This window comes from Lynx rufus, unplaced genomic scaffold (genome assembly GCF_022079265.1).
Source record: "Lynx rufus isolate CCGP_SWC_20201006 ecotype Redwood Valley unplaced genomic scaffold, mLynRuf1.p SCAF_16, whole genome shotgun sequence".
In the NCBI taxonomy this organism is placed as follows: Eukaryota; Metazoa; Chordata; class Mammalia; order Carnivora; family Felidae; genus Lynx; species Lynx rufus.
In genome coordinates, this window is record NW_025814830.1 from 36892418 (window position 1) to 36913637 (window position 21220).

The following is a 21220-nucleotide window of genomic DNA, read 5'->3' on the forward strand; positions in this document are numbered from 1 at the left end:
CTATATTTTCATGGAAAGAACAAAGATAAATGAAAAGTGAGTGTGTTGGGAGAGGGTTGAATTTGGAATCCAAGCTTAAGACATAGAAGTTTATATAGATGAAATCAAAGTGATAAGGTAAGCAAGTGGAGATCATCCATGTACAAAATGGACAAAAGCATTCACTTATTCCCCAGTTAGGTGTATTACACACTTGTTACGGAAAGAACCTAATTCCAGGACTTCTAAAATGGTGGAGTATTTCAGTGGATTCACTCTCTAGCAAAAGAACAAATTAATTGGTGGAAATTATTTTTTTAAAAAAAGAAAAACAATCATTTAAAGTGTCTAAAAATTGTTCTAAGGACATACTCAAATGAAGAAATATGTATTCAAGAAAATGGACTAAATTTCAACACAAAAAGCAAGTCTGTGGTATTTGAGCCAGGACCTGCTTCCTTTCCTCCTAGCCCCATTTTATAGAAACTCTATCCTGGGTGCTCTACTCTGGACAGATGCCCCAGGATGATAGTCTTTTCCCCAGTTCACAGTGTAGCATTACCAGGCCACCTGGGAGGGGGAGGCTGCTTGTGGTTTTAATCCCCAGCCCCATGTTACAAAGGCTCTGTGCTCTGCTCCAGTTAATAGTGGCTGAGAGGCAGAAAGCCCTTTCCTCTACCTATCCCTTACACCTTGGAGGAAGCTTTATTTCAGGTGGGATGGGTCAAGAATGCTTCCTGTCCACTCCACCCTCCATCAACTACTCCCCATCACCTCTACCCCAGTGCAGTCCTAGAGAGGGAGTTCCATGATGGGAGAGGCAAGTTAAGAATACCATGGGATTTCATTTCCCTGCAGTGCTCACAATTGTAGCATTGGTATCACTCTGGGAAAAGTGGTTCCCATCCCTACTTCCTGTGCAGTGCCCTAAGGGATGGCAGATAATAAGGACAAGAGCCCCACACTCTGCTTCCTTGCCTATGGGTGCTATGGCCTGAATGTTTGTATCTCCCCCAAATTCATATGCTGAAATCCTAGCCCCTAAATGTGATGTCATTAGTTCATGGGAACTTTGTGTGTGTGTGTGGCGAGGCAGGGGGAAGGGGGAGGTGTTACTTAAGTCATAAGGGTGGAGCCCTCTGGAATGTGATTACAGAGATCCAGAGAGATATCTAGCCCCTTCCACCTTGTGAAGACACAGTGAGAGAGTACTGGCTGTGAACTAGGAAGAGGGTCCTTACTCAACCATGCTGGCACCCAGAATCAGACTTCTAGCCTCCAGAACTGTGAGAAATAAATATTTATTGTTTATAGGCTATCTAGTCTGTTGTATTTTGTTATAGCAACCCAAAAGGACTAAGACAATAAGTGTTGTGGAAAACAAAAGAGATGTTGGTGGAAAACAATTTGAAGATGGCTGGTAGCTCCATGATAGAAGCAAAATGGCAGAGCTGTCAGAAGTTTAATAGAGAGAACCAAGGAAACCTACAGAACGGAAGCTCATCGTCAATTCTGGAAGACTCTGCACATGTACTAGGCTAAACCTGATCAGGAGCAAGCAGGAATGAACTTTAAAGAATTTTTCAACCCATGCACTGATGCCTTAACACAAAGCAGAAGCCTCTCTGGCACATGAGGCTTAAACATAACCTCTGACCAAATGCTGGCTACTTTGATGCAGTGGCAACTCCAAGGTGACCAGGCTTACAAATGAAATCATTCTCATCCTTGTTAGTCTGGAAGACTGTGAATGCCCAGGAATGTACCTTCTCAGGAGAGATCAGAGAGGGAATCTCCCATCTACCAGTCCCTGGTTGAATATGGGGCAAAATGGCATAAACACCATAAACTCTGATAGCTGCCCCCAAGCCATACGCACATACAGTGGTAAAGAGTAAAAATATAACTGGCCCAGGAGACTTATCCACAACGTTTGATCAATATATCGTTCATGCTGACCCAGGGGCAAGCACTAGCAACTAGTCTAAAGACTAAAAAAAAAGGCGGGGTAGGGGATCATCTGAGCAGGATATTGGAAGCAACACACTACTGGGGAAAAAGACTTTATGGAAGTATTCAGCCAAGTCACAAAACAAATTCATGACCGAGCAAGTGAACAACCACAAAAACTCCCTGGGGAAGTATAAGTGATACAGCATATTATTTAAACTGTCTAATTTTCAACCAAAAATTACAAGACATACAAGACACAATATATTGCTACAATACATTTTCTAATGGAAAAAATATGAGACATGTAAGAGATAGTCACATAAGACCATATATTGTATGAGTTAACTTATAAGAAATGTTCAGGATAGGACAATCCATGGAGGCAGGAAGTTGATTCGTAGCAAGAGCTGGGGTAGGGCTGTGGGCAATGGATTGTGACTTCTAATGAATACAATGTTGCTTTCAAGGGGGCTGAAAATGTCCTAAATTTAGATTATTCTTCTCATCACATAACCCTGTCAATATATTAAAAATAATTGAGTTGTACACTTTAAATGTGTATCTTATGATATGTAAATTATATTTTAATACACTTGTCTAAAAACGTAGGTTATAATTTGCACTGGTGTCATTCCAAGGTGGCTATATAATTCACTGGGGTGGGGATAAGGACCTATTGTTTTTGGAAAGAGTTGATAAAAAAAAACTCAAGCAGATCTTTTAAATGGCCTTGTCTTATCACTAAGATGTTATTCTGAATCAGGGATTTGAGACAAAGAGAAGCTTATGTATTCATATGATAATGCTCATTTTAGGAGATATTTTTCTAATATTAACTTAGGTCAATGTCCTCTTATATTTATGTCATGGAAGAGAGGGTGGTCAGAAACTTAGAATGCCAAACAAGTACGAAGAGGAGATTCCAGAAAAGAGATGATGCTTTGAAGTGTGAAGGAAAGAGGAGCAAAACTCAGAGGATTAGGTGGACAGAGAAAACATTCCAAGCAAAGGGATCTGCATGCCCAAAGACAGTGAGTTGCAATAAATGGAGCCTGGTCTGATTTGAGGACTTTTGGTAGATCAGCGTTTCTTGCCGCCTGGTGGGAGATGAGGATAGAAGAACTTGGGTTGAAATCACAGCAAATCTCAAATACCTTGCCAGATATCTCAATACCTTGCCAAATCTATCTCATTCCATAAGCTATGTAGACTTTTAAGCAATGGGCAATCATAATCAGATTTGCACTCTAGAAAGATTTTTTTTTTTGTGCCCTCTTGTGGGGAAAGGATTAATGAGGACAGACTAGAGACAGAGAGATGGTTGAGGAGCCTGTTTCAAACGTTTCTTCACATAAAACAATGATGGCAATTGTATGGAGAAGAAGCAAGAAACATTTCTAAGGTACAATCAATATCGCAATGACGAATTATGTTAAGAGTGAGAAATGGGTCTAAGGCACCAGGTCTAAGGCAAAAAGTCCATCATAGTTGCGACCAAAGCTCAGAGAACTGTTAAAATTGAGAGCAGAACAAGAAAAAGAATTGAAAGCAACAAAAGTTGAGTAACCCAAACTAATTGCAAACCAACTCAGATTTTTTTTCCTGCTGTATCTTGAATGTCAATCACAGATTGGAAGCTTAAAGTACTACTTTCTCTTCTGTCCATTTTCTTTACACAGTGTAACTACTCCATCACCTCTCTTCCTCTCCCTGAACAATGTTTCCCCTGGTCCCATCCCAAGAGCCTCATTTGTATTCTGTCTCCCACTCTCCTCCTTACTTTGGACCTCAAAAGCCCTAACAACCAGCTCGACCATGCAGGCTCTGCCTTGGAGGGTGGATGAAGTAAAGAAACAGAGAAGCAAAGAAGACAGAATCAGTGTAGCCAGGATAAGCAGCCTGATAATTTGTTTCATCACACAGCCTTCTGGACTTGAGAGTTGATTGCATCCTTTCCCCCTAGAATTGTTCAGTATTTGTAAGGTTCTAAAAGTTTTGCTTTGGTCACAAAGCAAAGTCCCCAGCCCTACTAAAACAATGTTTTTGTTTGTTTCTTTGTTGTGTTGTTGTTTTTAAGAAAAATAGCAACTGAGATATGAGAGCACAGCTATCAGTTGGAAAACACCCCTTTCTTTTCTTAAAAATTTATTTACTGTTTATTTTTGAGAGGGAGAAGGAGAGAAAAAGTAGGGGAAGGGCAAAGAGAGGAGTCACAGAATCCAAAGCAGGCTCCAGGCTTTGAGCGGTCAGCATAGAGCCCAAGCAGGGCTCAAACCCACAAACTGTGAGAATATGACCTGAACCAGAGTCAGACACTTAACCGAATGAACCACATAGGCGCCCTGAAAACACCCCTTTTCTGTCCACAACAGGAACTGTCCTTCAACAAAGACTGCTTGGGACAAGCCTGTTAGTCTGGAGAGGAACTGCCCAAAGGGACAACGGAAATAGACTTTTATCAGTCATATTAACGTATGCACTTACCTTTCTGCAACACCCCCCCCCCAACACACACACAAATGCCAGATGGGCCTGAGTGACAGATGGATTTATCAGGAAAACGTTCCATCTCACGCTTGGCCTGAAGGGGACCTCCCTGGCTCACGAAAGGTTTGGTACCCGCCTCTTCAATCGCCCATGTCCCCAGTTTGAGCATTTAAGCGAATTCCTCTCTGGGAAGTGTTGGGCTGTCTGTGGCTTAGTCTAAGAAGCAGATGGAGTGCACTTTATAGTTCAATCAGGAATCCAAATTAAAGTCATCGGCTTGTTCTTAATGGGATTAATGGGAGTTGAGGAATCCGTGCTGGCAGCTTGAGAAGCTGCCTGACATTGACAGGAGGCCTGCCCTATGTTAAGTACACATAGGTATGTCAAGTGGCTGGGTCTCCAACTTCCGGGGTACCGGATCTGGACCAGGAGGGTGGCACAGGGTAGAAATGCTCTTGTTTACTAAGGCCAACAAGTTTTGTAACCTGATACTCTTCCCCCCCCCCATTTATCTTTGAGGTGTAAGATATACAGTAAAATTCACACTTTTAAGTGCACAGTTCTGCGAGGCTTGATAACTACAGACAGTCATGTGACCACCACCATAATTAAGACATAGAAGAAAATCCCCCTCCCGCTTTGTAGTTATGTTCTCCCCCAGCCTCCAACCGCTGGCAAACACTGGTCTGCTGACTGTCCCCATAGTTTTGCCTTTGCAAAAATGTTATATAAATGGAAATGTTCAGAATGTAGCCTTTTGAGGCTGGTTTCTTTCACTGAGCACAAATGCTTTGGAAATTCATCCACGTTGTTAAGTGTATCAGTAGTTCGTTCTCATTCCATTGGATGTACCGCAGTTTATTTATTGATTCCCCAGTTTATGGACATTTTAAGCTCTTCCCAGTTTTTAGTGATTATGAATAAAGCCACTGTAGAGATTTGCACACAGGGTTTCCTGTGAACATACGTTTTGTTTCACTTGTTTAAATGCCTCTGGGTGGGGATGTCTAACAATGAGAAAGTGCCTGAAGTTTTTACAAATCAGTTGTACTATTTTGCACATAACCAGCAATGTAGGAGAATTCCGGTTGGCCCATATTCTCACCAACACTTGGTATTTTGCTGTTTTTGTGTGTTTGTTTATGTCAGCTGTTCTTATAGATGTTCAGTAGTGGTTTTCATTGTGGTTTCCATTTGTGTTTCTCTAATGACTAATTCTATTAAGCATCTTGGGTGTGTTTCTTTTTCACCTACACACCTTCTTTAGTGAAGTATCTGTTCAGATCTTTTATTCATTGTAAAAATCTGATTGTTTTACAGTAATTGAATTTTAAGAGATGTTTAAGGGGTGGCTGGGTGGCTCAGTCAGTTAAGTGTCTGACTTTGGCTCAGTCATGGTTTCGCAGTCTGTGGGTTCAAGCCCCGCATCCGGCTCTGTGCTGACAGCTCAGAGCCTCGAGCTTGCTTCAGATTCTGTCTCCCTGTCTCTCTGCCCCTCCCCTGTTTGTGCACGCACTCTCTCTCTTTCTCTCAAAAATAAACATCAAAAAAAAAGATTTTGAAAAAAGAGAGAGATTTAAGTTTTCTAAACACAAGTCCTTTAACAAAATATGTGAATGTGAGTATGTTTTTACCAGTCTGTGACTTGTCCTTTCCTTGAGAGCAGAAGTTCTTAATTTTGCTGAAGTAAAACTTACCCAGTTTTTACTTTATGGATCGGGCTAAACGATCTTTGTCTAACCCAAGGTCTCAAGTATTTTTTCCTCTAGTTTCTTCTTGACACTTTGTCCTTTTGCATTTTAACATTGAGGTCTGTTAACCATTTTGAGTTAATTTCTGTACAAGGTGTGAAGGACAGGCTAAGGGTCTTTTTTCTGCATATGGATGTTTTTGTTACAATTGAGATCCTGGTCATTATTGTTGCTTATATTTTTAATTTGCATATTTGAAAATATTTATCATTTAATTCATTATTTAATTAACATTTAACTTTATTGTTTTTCTTCCCATATTTTTCTTCTTCATTGTCTTTTTCTCCTCTTCCTCCCCCACCTCTTCCTCCTAATTATTTTTATATTGTAATTTCCAATATTTGGCTATTTTGACCTATAAAAGCAGAAACTTTTAAGCTGGTAGGTCCTTTCTTACCAAATTGTTGCTTAACATTTTTTTATATGCTTCTGCAGATAGATTTTTGTTTCTGGTGTCTTGAATTTCTTATTTGCCTCAGAAGTTCTCGTTGTAAACGAGTAATATGATTTTAGCATTTAACAAATGTCAAGACTTAAAGGTACACATTTTTAAAGAATATGTGAGAATTAAGTCCATGAGAAGCCATCATTTAGTTGGACAACACCATCGACTCACTTCTGCCCATAAATCAAGGGGAGATGAAGTCATCGAACAGCTATGGGTCCAGGCCTTATGGAAAAACAATTTGAAATTGCCTTTCAAATGTCTCTTTTTTTGGCAATTTGTCAAAATGAACAATGCCTTCTGAAAATGCAAGTTTGGATATTCAAATATCTTCTGCAAGAAAAACAAAAAAGCAAAGCATTAAATACTTTGATATTAAGGTTCCACAGGGCTCTTTTTTTGCAGAGGAAGAAAAAAGCTGGATTTTCTGAAAATGGGGCTGTGTAGAAATACTCATCTTTACATTGAGGAATGCAGGCATTTAGGCGTTATAATACCCCTGTACTACTCCTGTAATATCCCCACCCAACCCTAACATTCCTGGGTTTGGTAAGAATATTTAGAACTGGAAAAAAAATACAGGACCCTTAGGTTCTGTCCTAATTCTGACAATATGTGTAAGCAAGACTCCTCACCAGTATTCTGCATCATCCCTTTAAATACTCCCAGTAATGAGGAGCTTGTTGTTTTCCAAAGACATAAATTCCATAGTCTTCAGTCAGACGTACTTCACAGAGAATAATTTTATTACTTTACTCCCATCCATTAACCTACCTAGAGGAAGCCCTACCCACCCAATAATCTTTGGGATTACTGTCAGTCCCAAACACATCAAGACATGTCTGTTTTCTAATCTAACAAGACTCTGACCTTTTGCCCTTACCCTTTTGAAATGGTTTTAAAATCTTTTACCACTTAGATAGATGTCAATTTATTAGTGTTTTGTTTTGTTTTCTTTTTGATAACTGGGGTTTTCATACCTAGAAACAATTCTGCAGTGGTAGTATGACCAAGGGCAGACAGAAATTTATTATCACCCCCTTTATTCTTTTGAACAAGTAAAAGTTTGTACTTGGAAAATAAGTGATTATAAAGAGAAGATATTAATGCCATAATGAAAACTCTGTGCAGGTTGGCTAGGATATCTGCAGTAAACTGGAGTCAGAAGTCCTGTCTCCTCAACATGACTACCTTGTCTTCCTACTTCTGGTATCATTTTTCTCCAAAAAATACATTTCATATATAGAGCTGCCTCTTCTGCCCACAGTGATCTGGGCTTCTCCAATCACAGTACCCAGACCTCTCCCCACTGGGATTGGTTCAGGGATTGGTAACTTCTCTAAGCCAGCCTAGCCTTCTCTTGGATTTTGCTGGAACCATCAAGGAAGAGGTGTTTGTTTTTGTTTTCTAGCATTATGGACTTAAAGAATTATGTGTACCTGAAGCTATTGCAGACTGTGATGGTTAATTTTATGTGTCAACTGGGCTAGGTCACCGTGCCCAGATATTTAATCAAACATTATTCTAGACATTTCTGTGAAGATATTTTCAGATGATATTCACATTTAAATCAGTAGACTTTGAGCAAAGCATATTACCCTCCATTATGTGGTGGGCCTAGTCCAATCAGTTGAGGAGCTTAATAGCCAAGTAGTTGAGGGGCTTAATAGAAAAAGACAGATGTTTCTAGAAGAAGAGGGAATTCTACAAGCAGACTGCCTTTGGGTTCAAACTGAGACTCTTCCCTGGATTTCTAGCCTGCCAGCCTGCCCTGCAGATTTTAGACTTGCCAAGCCTCCAGTCATGCAAGCCAATACATCTCTCTCTCCTCTCTCTCTGTGTGTATGTGTGTACGTATGTATGTATCTGTCTATCTACATAGTTTTTCTAAACAACTCTGACTTGTAGAGAAGCCATAATTTCTTTCACACGGAGGAATAATAAAACACATATAAACACAGGAACATGCACACACATGAAAATAGTTTCTTAACTATTTCTTAAACTACAGTCAAGATACACATATGACGCTATATACGGACTCCACTCACCCCCATTTAACATGTTCGCAACCATCTGTCATGTCACCATGTTACTACATCACTTTGAACCATCAGTTTTGATAGTTACATATTACTACATTGAGAGAACATGCCACAGTTACCAATCACATATCATGCTGCTGAACATTTAATTTGCTCTGATAACACTAATCATTCTTGTGAATATACCCATGCATGTATTTTTCCAATATTTGGGTGACACTCTTGGATAGATTTTCTGAGGTAGAATGTCTGCTCGTGACAATTTGGCTCAGGGAGACATTTGCCAAATTAATTTTCCAAGGAAATATACCAATTTACACTTCTGTTGTCAAAACATTAAGGCATTTATTTCTCTGAATTCTTGCCAGCATCACTATTATAATGTTAACATTTTTTGTTTTCATTGAAATAGAGCAGTTTAAATGCTACCTTAGTTTAGTCTGTATTTATTTGATTACTAATTGGTGGGAATATATACATGATTTTTCTATGTTTTGTGGCTTAAAATTACTCTTTTGCGGTTTGTTCCTAATCTTTACTCATGTATCTGTCAGCATCTTACTGATTTATGGGAGCTGTTTGGACGTTAAACATGTGATCCCTTTACTTGCTGCATTTCATATAAATATTCTCCCTTCTCTATTTTTTGCCTTTCTGGGTCAGTTGTCTTTGCTCTTGCTGTTCCCACTGCTTGAAATACTCTTACACCACATGTCTGCGTGATTAGCTGCTCAGACTTTTCAGGGTTTCACTCACATAGCACCTCACTGAGGCCTTTGGCAGCCAGACTGTATAAAATTGGAGGACCTTCTTTTCCACCTGAAAATTTCTTTCCACTTTCCCTAGTTTATGTTTTTCTCTTTACCACTTATCACCATAATAACGCTATGTAATTTTAACTCTCTGTCTCTCTGTCTCTGTCTCTCTCTCTCTGTCTCTCTCTCTCTCTCTCTCTCTCTCTCTATATATATATATATATATATATATTCATATGTATATACACACACATACATATACTGACTTATCATGTTTATTTTCTGCCCCCTCACACCACCAGAATGATAGAATACTTTCGCTAAATATTAACCGGACTTGATTCTCCTTATATTTTCTGTTCCACTCTATTCTATTTTAAAGAGGCTGCCAGCAAAAAATAAAATAAAAAAGGCTGCCAGAATGTTCTGTGCTTCTGGCCTCAAGGATATTTGCCCTAGAGAAGCAGAACATAGCCGGAAGTCGAATAGTGTTTCAAACTCTTGTATAAAAGTTTAAACCCAATGCAGAAATAATAACAGCCAGTGGGGAAACATTCAATGTCTTAACTCCACTCTCAACGAAGATAAGAAGGTGTGATGTGCATCTGACTAAGCTGACCACAAGTTACCTCTTTGCTATGACTCCAAGGAGTCGGACATAAGTCAGAGGAGATGGGGTATACGGTGACTAAGGAAGTGAGACCCTAGACATTAGATACTTTCTGTGCTCTAGAGAGTCGGGACTCTAATTCTTCAGACCAGTGCGGCTTGCACAGGCAAGATGTTTGTTGAGACTCCATGGAGATAGAGATGACAGTTAATTTCTGGATTCCAGTGCAACCCTGAATAGGAAATTTAGGGGCAAATGTGACTGGGGATCAGTTCCTCCCATTCGGTAGAATGAGCACACCGCATGGAGATTAAATACATTTAAAAGGAAAAAGAAGAAGAATACAGTTTGCAGGACTAAGCTTGTGATCTGAGATACTAATCTACACACTTTCCCAATCCAAGTTGGTGGTTGCAGCTCAACGCGCCTTGGGCTGAATAAATCCCACCAAGCAACTGAGTTTGGTTGGATCTTATTCCAGTTGGGATTTTCTGCCTGCTGATAGCTGACCCAAGAGGAGCTTTTTCATCCTGGAGTGGCAGGCTTGTCTGGGGACCTGAAGGAAATATATTAATGGGATATAAAGTAAGGCAGGCAGCCAATGGTATTTCCAAGCAACTGCATTTGGGTCACCTTCTGGCAGGAATGATATCATACCCTGATCAATAGTAATGGCCACAGAAGTGTTGGACAATTAATTGCTGCTTTTCACATCTCAATTTACTTAATGGGGGGAGTCCTGTGGATTATGGAATGATTCACCTCAGATGATTCCTTTGTCCACTTTACCTTTACTTTATGTGGAAGGGGATTGCCTTCAGTGGGGTAGCATTCACTTTGGTTCTGTGTACATGTGACGAATGTTTTATCTTACATCTTTCAGAATAGCTTAGGACCCTGTTACTCCGATGCTGTCTAAAGACCAAAAGCAAAAGCATCACATAGAAGCTTGTTACAAACATATAATCTCAGGGCCCACTCCTGCCCCACTGAGTCAGTTTACAGCAAAATCCCCAATTGATTCACATGAACATTGAAATTTGAGATGTGCTAGCCTAGACCAGTCAGTGGAACAGGTCCGTCAGTCTTTACCATGAGTGCATTAGAATCTCAGCGGGGAGGAGTTGCCTCTGAGGCACTGGCCTGGGGTACAAAATTTAAGGGAGCAACAAAAATGCAATTATCAAGATAAAGAGAAGTTAATGCAATTTTTTTTCAGAAAATCAAAACAAATGCAAAAAAATACATGATGAAGAAAATATCAACTTTTAAAATAAAGGTAGTAGAGATATTAATATTTTTTCCCATTTACTTCTGGCTCCAAAAGAGTTTGGTAAGGCACTGCTTAAAAAATACAGATGTGTAAATACCATCCTTCTCTGAATCAATTGGTCTGGGATAAGGACAAGACATCAACAAGAACGGCAACAATGGTAAAGCCAGTGAACATTTATTAGTTGGAGAAAGCAATCATTTGTCCTACTGAGTTTCCTGTGAAGCTATATGCCTGTGTCAGGACTTAGTTACCACTTGATCATCCCAAGTAGAACTTAATCCATTTGAAGGCAAGGACTTGGTCTATTTTGTTATTGTTGTTTTCCCTGGGCGCTGATAAGTGTCCAGTTATAAGTCATTTAATAAATATTATAATTTAATGAACAAGTAAGTGGTCATTCATCTATACAATGTAATACTGTGCAGCTATTTAAGTGTTTTTTTAAACTCTTTTGCTGATATTGAATATTCCTCCTATAATAAGTGAAACAAGGAACATAAAATGTATAAACAGTATGAAACCAATATTCTTTTTTTTTTTCAGTATTTTTATATCCTAGGAAACAGAGTTAAGTTTATTTTTTTTAAATCAGCCTTAAAATTTAAACCTGCAAAGAGGAGAAGCTGATATGTTAGAGTGTTTCTCTACGATAAATAAGATCACGATTTATGTTCCTTTTCTTTCCTTCCCAGAGTCGCTAATCACCTTTCTGCATTTGTGGGAAAAGTCTCTCTGAGCCATTGAAAACCTATCACACTGTCTACACACTGGGACAAAATTATTGGTAGGGTCACCATAAAGATTATTACCCATAAAGGGTCGTTTTGAAGAAGGAAAGGGAGCACTATTAAAAATTACTGCAGGCGTGCCTGGGTGGCTCATTAGGTTAAGCGTCCAACTTCAGCTCAGGTCATGATCTCACAGTTTGTGAGTTCGAGCCCCATGTCAGGCTCTGTGCTGACAGTTCAGAGCCTGGAGCCTGCTTCACATTCTGTGTCTCCCTCTCTCTCTCTGCCCCTCCCCTGTTCGCACTCTATCTCTCTCTCTTAAAAATAAATAAACATTAAAAAAAATTTTTTTAATTACTGTACAACTACAAATAGTAGGACTGGCTTGGGGAGAACCAGGACATGCGGTCACGAGGGTTATTGATAATACTCCAAATAAGTGCCTGCTTCTACTTGTTTCTAATAAACAAACAAACAAAAGAATAGCTAGGAGACATTTGGATCTTCAGGACTTCAGTTATCTTGCTGGAAATTAAAAAAAAAAAAACCAATAGTCAGTAGTATCTAAGTATATTCTTTTTTTTTTAATTTTTTTTAATGTTTTTTATTTATTTTTGAGACAGAGAGAGACAGAGCATGAACGGGGGAGGGGCAGAGAGAGAGGGAGACACAGAATCGGAAGCAGGCTCCAGGCTCTGAGCCATCAGCCCAGAGCCCGACGCGGGGCTCGAACTCACGGACCGTGAGATCGTGACCTGAGCCAAAGTCGGACTCTTAACCGACTGAGCCACCCAGGCGCCCCTAAGTATATTCTTTATTTGGAGTTTTATCCATAATGTTGAACAACTGAAAGGGAATCACTCTGAATATTAAATGGGTCCATTTCTAGAACATAGTAGGCTGCCAATCTATTGTCCATTTGATCTCTGAGCATGAGAATCATGTGCACATTGCACACCATTACAGGTGAGAGCAGATGTTAAGTGTTTAGCAGAATAACTAGCAACTATTTTAGTTCCCTTTCTGCCAACTAGTCTGGGGTTAATAATCCATCATAGTTAAAACAAAAACCTATCTCGTTAACTAGAAACTCACGTCATGGCAAAGCTCTCCACATCCTTGAGGGTCCCTTGAATGGGATTTTGACGCTTTCTTTCATTTGAACATTGGCGCCCTGAGCAAAAACAGCCAGAAGATCTCTTTGTGCAACTCACATACGGCTGAATTTCCTTCATTTAGAGTCTTTTTCTTAGCACAAAGATGCCCAGCTTTTGGTGCAGGAGCTTTTCAGATGCTGGAAAAGCTAGAGGGAAACCTCCATAAGGGTTTAATGATAGCTGATCAACTACTACCTAGGAGTATCTGAAATCCCTATATTAGAGCAACACATTTATAACCTTTCTGATCCTCATTTGGTTGACATGGTTGCTATTAACAAATAGGACTGAAAGAGGAAGCTGATCTCACTCAAACTTCGAGTTAAAAAGCCTAGTGTTGATAATGTTTATCATTATTTATTGGTTTGTTCCTCAGTTATTTATTGGGCCCCCGTATATGCCAGGCAATATTCTGGATTCTGGGGGTACAGAGGTGAAGAGCACAGAGCCAGTGTCCTCATGGGACTGTCACTATGGTGGGGCAGGGGACACAAACACTAAATGCATACCATAGGCATTCATTATCATATCACATAGTGGTAAATGCAGAGAAAGAAAACAAATGAGGTGAGTAGCTAGAAGGGGACTCAGTAACAAGGACTCGGTGTCCTTTTTTATGTAAGGTGATCAATGAAGAACTTTCTGAGGAGGTGAAATGTAAGAAGAGCAATGGTGTGTGTGCAGGAAGGTTGTTCCTGTACCTGGACACTCAGAAAACCACCCTGAATAAAAAATTACATGGTAGTTGGTAACTCTTTGGAACTGAGTTTTCCTGGAACTCAGAGTTAGATCACCAGCAGGAGAAGTATATTTTCTTTCCAGGTTCTCTTCTCTATCCTCTGATTCTTGAAACAAGTTAACTTATCTTGTAGAACCTCAGTTCTCTCAGCCATTAAATGAGCTGGCTGCACACCATCAGTGCTGTCCAAACCCCCAGGGTACCACTGAATTCAGTATCACCCTTCACCACCCATCCTCTGCCTAGTCAATATACCTGAGTAACAGATGTACTGTTTATGTAATCTGTATTTATGTTAAGTGGTTCGTCTTTTATCTAAATGGATGTATTTTGAAATGTTTCTGCACCCAATTCTAATGTGGGGGACAGAGAGATTACCCCACCAACAATCTGCAGACACCAGCTGGGTGTCCTACTCAATTCTGACACTGTTCTGACTTGGAAATAGTGTTAGATTCCCCAGGTTAAGGGCTCAGTCCAGCAAGACTGTCCCTACCCCACCATGCCAACTTGAGATGCCAGTCACAAATCCAGGTTGTCACATGTGCTTCTGATTGACTATAGATCAGAAGCTCTGGCAACCCTCCTCTTTGTCTTCAATTAATATGCTAGAGGGGCTCACAGAAAGCAGAACAACATTTTATTTACTACAATCCTGATTTATCATAAAAGGATATAACTCAGGAACAGCCAGATGGAAGAGATACACAAGGCAAGGTATGGGGAAAAGGCTCGAGAGTTCCATGCCCTCTCTGAGTGGCCACTCCACCCAAATCTCCATGTGTTCACCGATCCAGAAGCTTTCTGAACACTGTCCTTTTGGTTTTTATGGAGACTTCATTATACAGGCACGACTGATTATGTCATTGGCTATTGGTGACTGATTTCATTTCCAGCCCCTCTTCCCTCCCTGGAGGTCTGGGCAGGGAGCCGTAAAGTTCCCACCCTTTAATCAAGCAGTTGGTTCCCTTGGCAGCTATCCTTCATCCTTAAGTGGGGTCCGAAAGTCATCTCATTAACTGAACAAGGCACCTTAGTTGTTCTCATCACTTAAGAAATTCAAAGGGTTTAGGAGTGCTGCCAGAAAGGGGAAGAAAATTAAACATAACTTTCCTCGTTATAAATCCCAATATCACAATTTTAAAAGGAAACGTTGTGTTATTGCCATGAGTGGAAACCCCCCCATAGTACAGAAGGTAACTGCACATACATACGTGGAAAGAAAACCATTTTGTTAAATTCTAGCTATTAGATTTGCTGCTGAAGACTTTAATCTACTGGTTTTATTTCCCTTTTCAGAAAGGAAATCTACATCAGTTAAACCTACAACTTCAAACTAGCCCTTATTCCATTAGAGCAAGCAATAAAAATTTAGCCAACACCCCCAAGAAGGCAGAAATTGTTTATTTAATTTCTACAACGTAGCATGCTCTGTTCTAGGCTCTGGGGTACACAGTGAAAAAGACAGTCTTTGCTCCCCATGGGGCTTACAGTCTAGAGAGTAAACAGATTTACTTTAAGTAAACAATGCATTGAAAAGATAAAAATATCAGAAAGTGCTATGTGCTCTTGTTAAAGAAAAAATTATTCATGACACTTGTTAAAGATGGCAAGGCACACTTTATTCATGAAGAGCTACTGCAGTGGGGTTTTCTACCAGGGGAGACGACATGGACTCAAGTTCAACTTAAACAAGGACAGCTGGGGATTTACATCCAAGAAGCAGATGGGGGTCCGTGGATGGAAAATTACTAAGAGGAAGTATCAAGGTAGAGGGGCTCTTGCTAGGCTGAATCAACAGGATTCTTGCTGAAGATAGGCTAGGGTGATTAAGGTTGAGAGTAGCCAGAAAGTAAGGGTAGGGAATTTTCACTACACTGACTTCTTCAGGATTCTTGCTGAAATGAGATTCTACAAAGAGAGAAGAAGGGCCAAGTTCAGGCCTAGTGGGACAGAGAACTCAGAAGAGCTTGATTAAAGTTTGGTCAGAGTAGACAATCTTTGTCACTCTGGAGAGAATGACAGAAGGACAATATGGCAGACAGGAATAAAGAGGCTGCTTTAGATTGGGTGGTCATGGAATGAGCCACCCTAAGGGGTAATGGATTCCATACACAGGGAGAATTGTGTGCAGATTATCTACTTAGTAATTTGAAAGGGAACATCTTTCTCCCGTTAAAACGTATTGTTATTCAATGTCATCTTAAAAACCGTTCCTTGTAACCACCAGAAATGCAGAAATGCACATTCCAAACTTGGAAAACAGTGAGCCACTGGGATCAAGATTCCTCATAGCCTGCGTTTAGGAGTCACTATTTCCCTGCTGGGGAGGGGGCTGCTGGACTGGGAGAAGCCCTAGGGCTGCAGTCCCTGCACAACAAGATTCAGTCCCCATTTTAAGGCCTACCCTGGGGCCACTGGGTTAAGTCTTCCCAGGAGAATCCCAAGAGCCCCTTAAATTTGCTTCTGGATCTAAGGTTAACTACTGAATCACTTGTAGATGCTGGAAAGATTCAATTTACCGTAGAAAAAAGCCCAAATAACACCAAGCACAGCAACAATAAAATCATTCATCTGTGCAACAATTTATTTATATATGTAGGTAATTTCCTGTTCTAGGTCATCCATTCCTGGAATTCTTGGATCCATGCCAGACAGAGATTACATATCCCTGTCATATAAGGAAAACGAGACCCGCAGAAATTAAGCAAATTTTTTCAGGACTAGCAAGACAGACACATCATCTGAAGGCCCTTCCATCTGTTCAGTGCATCGGGTCCAATTTGATCTGAGTGTGCGTTGGGTGACTGTCCTGGGAGGAATATCTAGTCACGGAAAATCTCAATTGAAGGGGTGCCTGTGTGGCTCAGTCAGTTAAGTGTCTGACTTCAGCTCCAGTACTGATCTTGCCGTTTGTGGATTTAAGCACCGTGTGGGGCTCTGTCTGTGCAGACGGATCAGAGCCTGCTTCGGATTCTATTCTCCCTCTCTCTCTCTGCCCCGTCCATGCTAATGCGTGCGCACTCTCTCTCTCTCTCTCTCTCTCAAAAATAAGTAAATAAACATTTAAAATAATCTAAATTCAAAGCATTATAATGATGCTATCAAAACATGGGTGTGGGAGCAAAGAAGGTACCCAGATGAATTCTCTTGTCCATTTCTAGGAGTTTAGAATTCTGAAAAACCTAGAATATAAGAATTTATTTCCCTTTACCCATCCATTCCTACAGTCCTACCCTGAGAATTTACTCAGTGCCTTCTCTGTGCTGGAAATCCAAAAGGTAACAAAGGAAAGGTGGGTGCCCCACACGAGGGCTTATCTAGTTTGCTAGGTCAGCATCATCAAACTGACCACCTCTTTACCTACTCATAACAGAATGTTATTTGAAAATTGTACTTCTAAGCACTACTATTTCTTTCACATCCCAGTTAGATGTTTGAAAAAAAATTTAAGGTGAAATTTACTACAGCATCAAATAATTTCCAATTTTTCTGAGTGCTAAGTGAGGTAAAAATTGTGGTTAAATTAAAGTCAGCAGAGTTGTTATGAAAGAAAAATATTCTAATGAAATTATATGTCTGCAAATCTAAACATTTTCAGAGAATTATGTCTACGAAAAAAGGAGCACCGTTGTTTCAGCAAATGAGCAAAAATACATCAAATATGAAATTCCTTATATTAGAAATGTCAGTTTTTGCAGTTCTTGACAAGCTCATCCAAGTTTCAAATACCATATGATACATAGTTTCTATCCAATTAAATACAATTCATAATCATGTAAATTTACTTATTGTCTTCTAATAAGATATTTAAAAGCTGTTTTACATGTTGCTTTGCCAGTTTTATGCTATATATTGTAATCAAACAGAAGTGAATGCACCAATCAGATAATTAGTCTAATTAAAACAAAAAATTCTTTCTGTTGGTAGGAAACTTTTTCTTGTTCTCTGCCTGAACTAAACTACCGCATGCTAAGCTATGTTCTATTGTTGGCTCAGGAGACAGAGGGAGAAAAGGGAAGCATGCGGTGGTAAATTGTTCCCTAACCTTGTCCTGAAACCTGGGACAAGGAAAAGGATATGGACACTAACCATATCATTGCTCCCTTCTATGGAGTGTTTCCCCTCTCCTGGGAACTGGCAGTGGCTCTAGAAATAGGAGCTTATTGATTCTTTACCACCACTGAAACTGTGGAAATTCTTAGTTGCATTGCATGTTTGTGGAAAATGAAGTTCAGAGAGCTCAAGACACCTGTCCAGAGTCACACAGCTAGTGAGTGTTGGAGCCATGTTTTTTACACAGAGGCATGTATCGAATGCCACACCTAAGAAGCAGTTTGTTGCTTTCACTCTTGAGCTGATGATTTGGGCTCTGAGTAGTATGAGGGGCATGTTGCTTTGATAAGCCTGTGAGAGATAGCCAAGTAGTGGCAGTTAGTAGATTAAAGTGACAGAGAACTATAACATCATGTGTAAAATGTATAAAGACGCATGGAATGAAAAAGGCCCTTTTGAGAAAATCATTAAAAATGATTAGTTGAGTTAGTCTGCAAAATAAAAATTCACTTCTCGCTCTGAGGCCATTGGGACCTAACAATCTCCTGACATGGACTTTTTTTTTTTTTTAACACAATTTTAATCATATCAAGAGAATAAACTACCAAACTTCTGTGTGAATCATAATACAAACAGCTATAAAGTGCCTAATTAGTTGTTTTTTTATAGTTGATTTTCAACATCTACATTGTAGAGACATGCAAACTCCAGGAGAAACAATGCACGGTTTTGTCCCATCTATTGGTGTGGACGTGGAAGGCAGGCTAGGCAATCAGAGGTATGACTGGATCCTGTCGTCCCACTCTGTGGTGAATGGCTGTTCAAAATAATAAGCTGAACCCAAGGAGGTGGGGAGTGTCCATCCCTTCTTAACTGCCACTGTCTCAGCTGAATCACTGATGATGAAGAATATCGTTGTTGTCGGCTCTTTTACCTAAAGGATAAGCCCCTGGACCAAGGTGGAAGAAATGGGACCCATTCCCATCCAGCTTTGACAACCACTTCCTGCCGATGCTTGGGAGAGTCGTGTAACCTCTCATTCACCATCTCTGACAGTGTAACCTGGGCAGGGTATCCCATACTTTGCCTTCTCACAGGAACAACATCAATTTTTCACATCTAATACATACTTTCCCACAAAGTGTGAGCTCAAAAAAGCCTCACTAATCGAAGAAAAGAATTAGTGAATTAATTAATATGCTCTTCTAATTTTTCAAAGCATTTGACATACATGGATAAGGTTTATGCTTACTAATTACCCTTATTAATAAAACTAAAGTCAGAATTACTTGTAGTCACCAGAGGGACTTATTTACTTCACCATCAAAATAGTCCTTTAAGTTGGCAGAGAACAGTGAAACCCGGTTAGAAATACAGTCACTCAGTCGACCTAAACTGCCCTCAATGACTTCTACTCTACATGCCCAGCTCCCTCTTCTGTAGCCAGCAAATCCCTACTGCTGATGACCTACTTGGCAGTTCCATCTGACACAAACGTCTCCAGCTTACAAGTCCAATCCAAACTTAATTCAACGATTCAACGCTTTTCCCCATAAACCCACTTCTCCTTTTGGATTCATGACCACAGATATCAAGATCACAGTTCACTCAATTTCTCAGCTGAGGAAGCATAAAATCAGACCGGCATTCTTTACTCAGCCACCAAATCTGGATATTATCTGCTTTATTGATATGCCATCATTCATTCAAGTAATATTGCTTGTGTACCTATTAGGTTTCAGGCACAATGAAAAGAGCTAGGCATACAATAAGAAAACACGATCCTTTCCACCTTGGAGCTTACACTCTGCTGTGTCAGTCAGACCCACACACACAGTAAAGGCCAGTAAGTAAAGTAAGTTCAAAGAATTACAATGGATACAAAGGAAACTGGCAAAGTGTGGTCCACTTTGGATGGAAAAGGGTCCCATTTGGTCTGTGCAAGGAACTGATGGATGGCCAACATGGTTGGAATGTAGTGCCTGGAAGGAAAATGGGGTAAGAGGAAGTTGATAGGTTTGCAGGGTTCTGGTCATGTAAAGCAACAAAATAATGGAATTGGAATGTATTTGAGGACTTTGGGAAGCCAATGAAGAGGTTTGGTTATGGGGTCATGTGATCTGAGTTGTGTGTTAATATCTTTCTGGTTTCTTTGTGGAGAAGAGGTTGGAAGTCAGAGAGAATGGCTGTGGGTTTGCCTCGGTGTTCCAGGTCACAGGTGAGGATGGTCTAGACCCGGCTGATGGCAGCACAGAAGTAGAGTAGCCTTGCCTCTTTCCCATTCCCTATCTACTGACTTATTTGAGGCCCTCATTTTATCTTATTTTGACTTTCATAAATACCCTGTCGTTTATTTAGATGTTCTTAATCTGTCCTCCACACTGCCTGCCAGATACACTTGTGCTCAGAGATCCCAACTCACTTCTGACCTTCCACCCACCATCACTGTCCTGAAGAGGCTCTCAAAAATAAGTGAAGGATACACAACAAAGTAATGGAATTGGAACGACTAAAAATAATGACTTGGTCCCACCTGATGTACAAAGCAATACTCTCTAGGCACCGTGCATGTGTATTTTCAGCAAGTTTCTCCAAGCATTGCAGATCATCTTCTCTCTTATCCTCCCCACCATCCCTGGGAACATTGGCTTCTTAAGATACAATTTAGCTAAACACAAGATCTGTCCAGAACTGCTGCAATTGGCCTACCCTCCTCCATTCACGGTCGACATCTCACCATCTCCTGTGTGTCTTTTATATATGTTGTCCCCTCAAACCTGAAGGAGAGAAAGTATCCTGTTGCACTGTCTGGGGAGGTGGGTAGGCACAGAAATCAACAGGTGGTTACAAGACAACAGGATAGATATGTTGGAACAGGGCTGGGAGGACCAAAAGATGTCAAGGATGATAGCAAGATTCATTGTGCATCCTGATGTCACCAGCAGGGTCTACCAAATAAGATTTTGATGAATGAATGAATGAATGAATGAATGATGATTGTAAACAATGCCCACTATTCAAGTACAAGGAGAACAGAACAGTGTTCCTTCTTTAGCTGAATCGATGTCATAAAGCACTGATTACTTTATATCGAAATAAGGAAGAACCACTTAAACTAAGATTGCTTTTAAGGCAATATGTTCCAAATGAAAGAGGACTCCACTAGTCAGGAAAGACATTTTATTTCCAAGCTTCTAAGAGGGTTCTACAAACAACAGAGGCTTAAAGTAAAAAAGAGA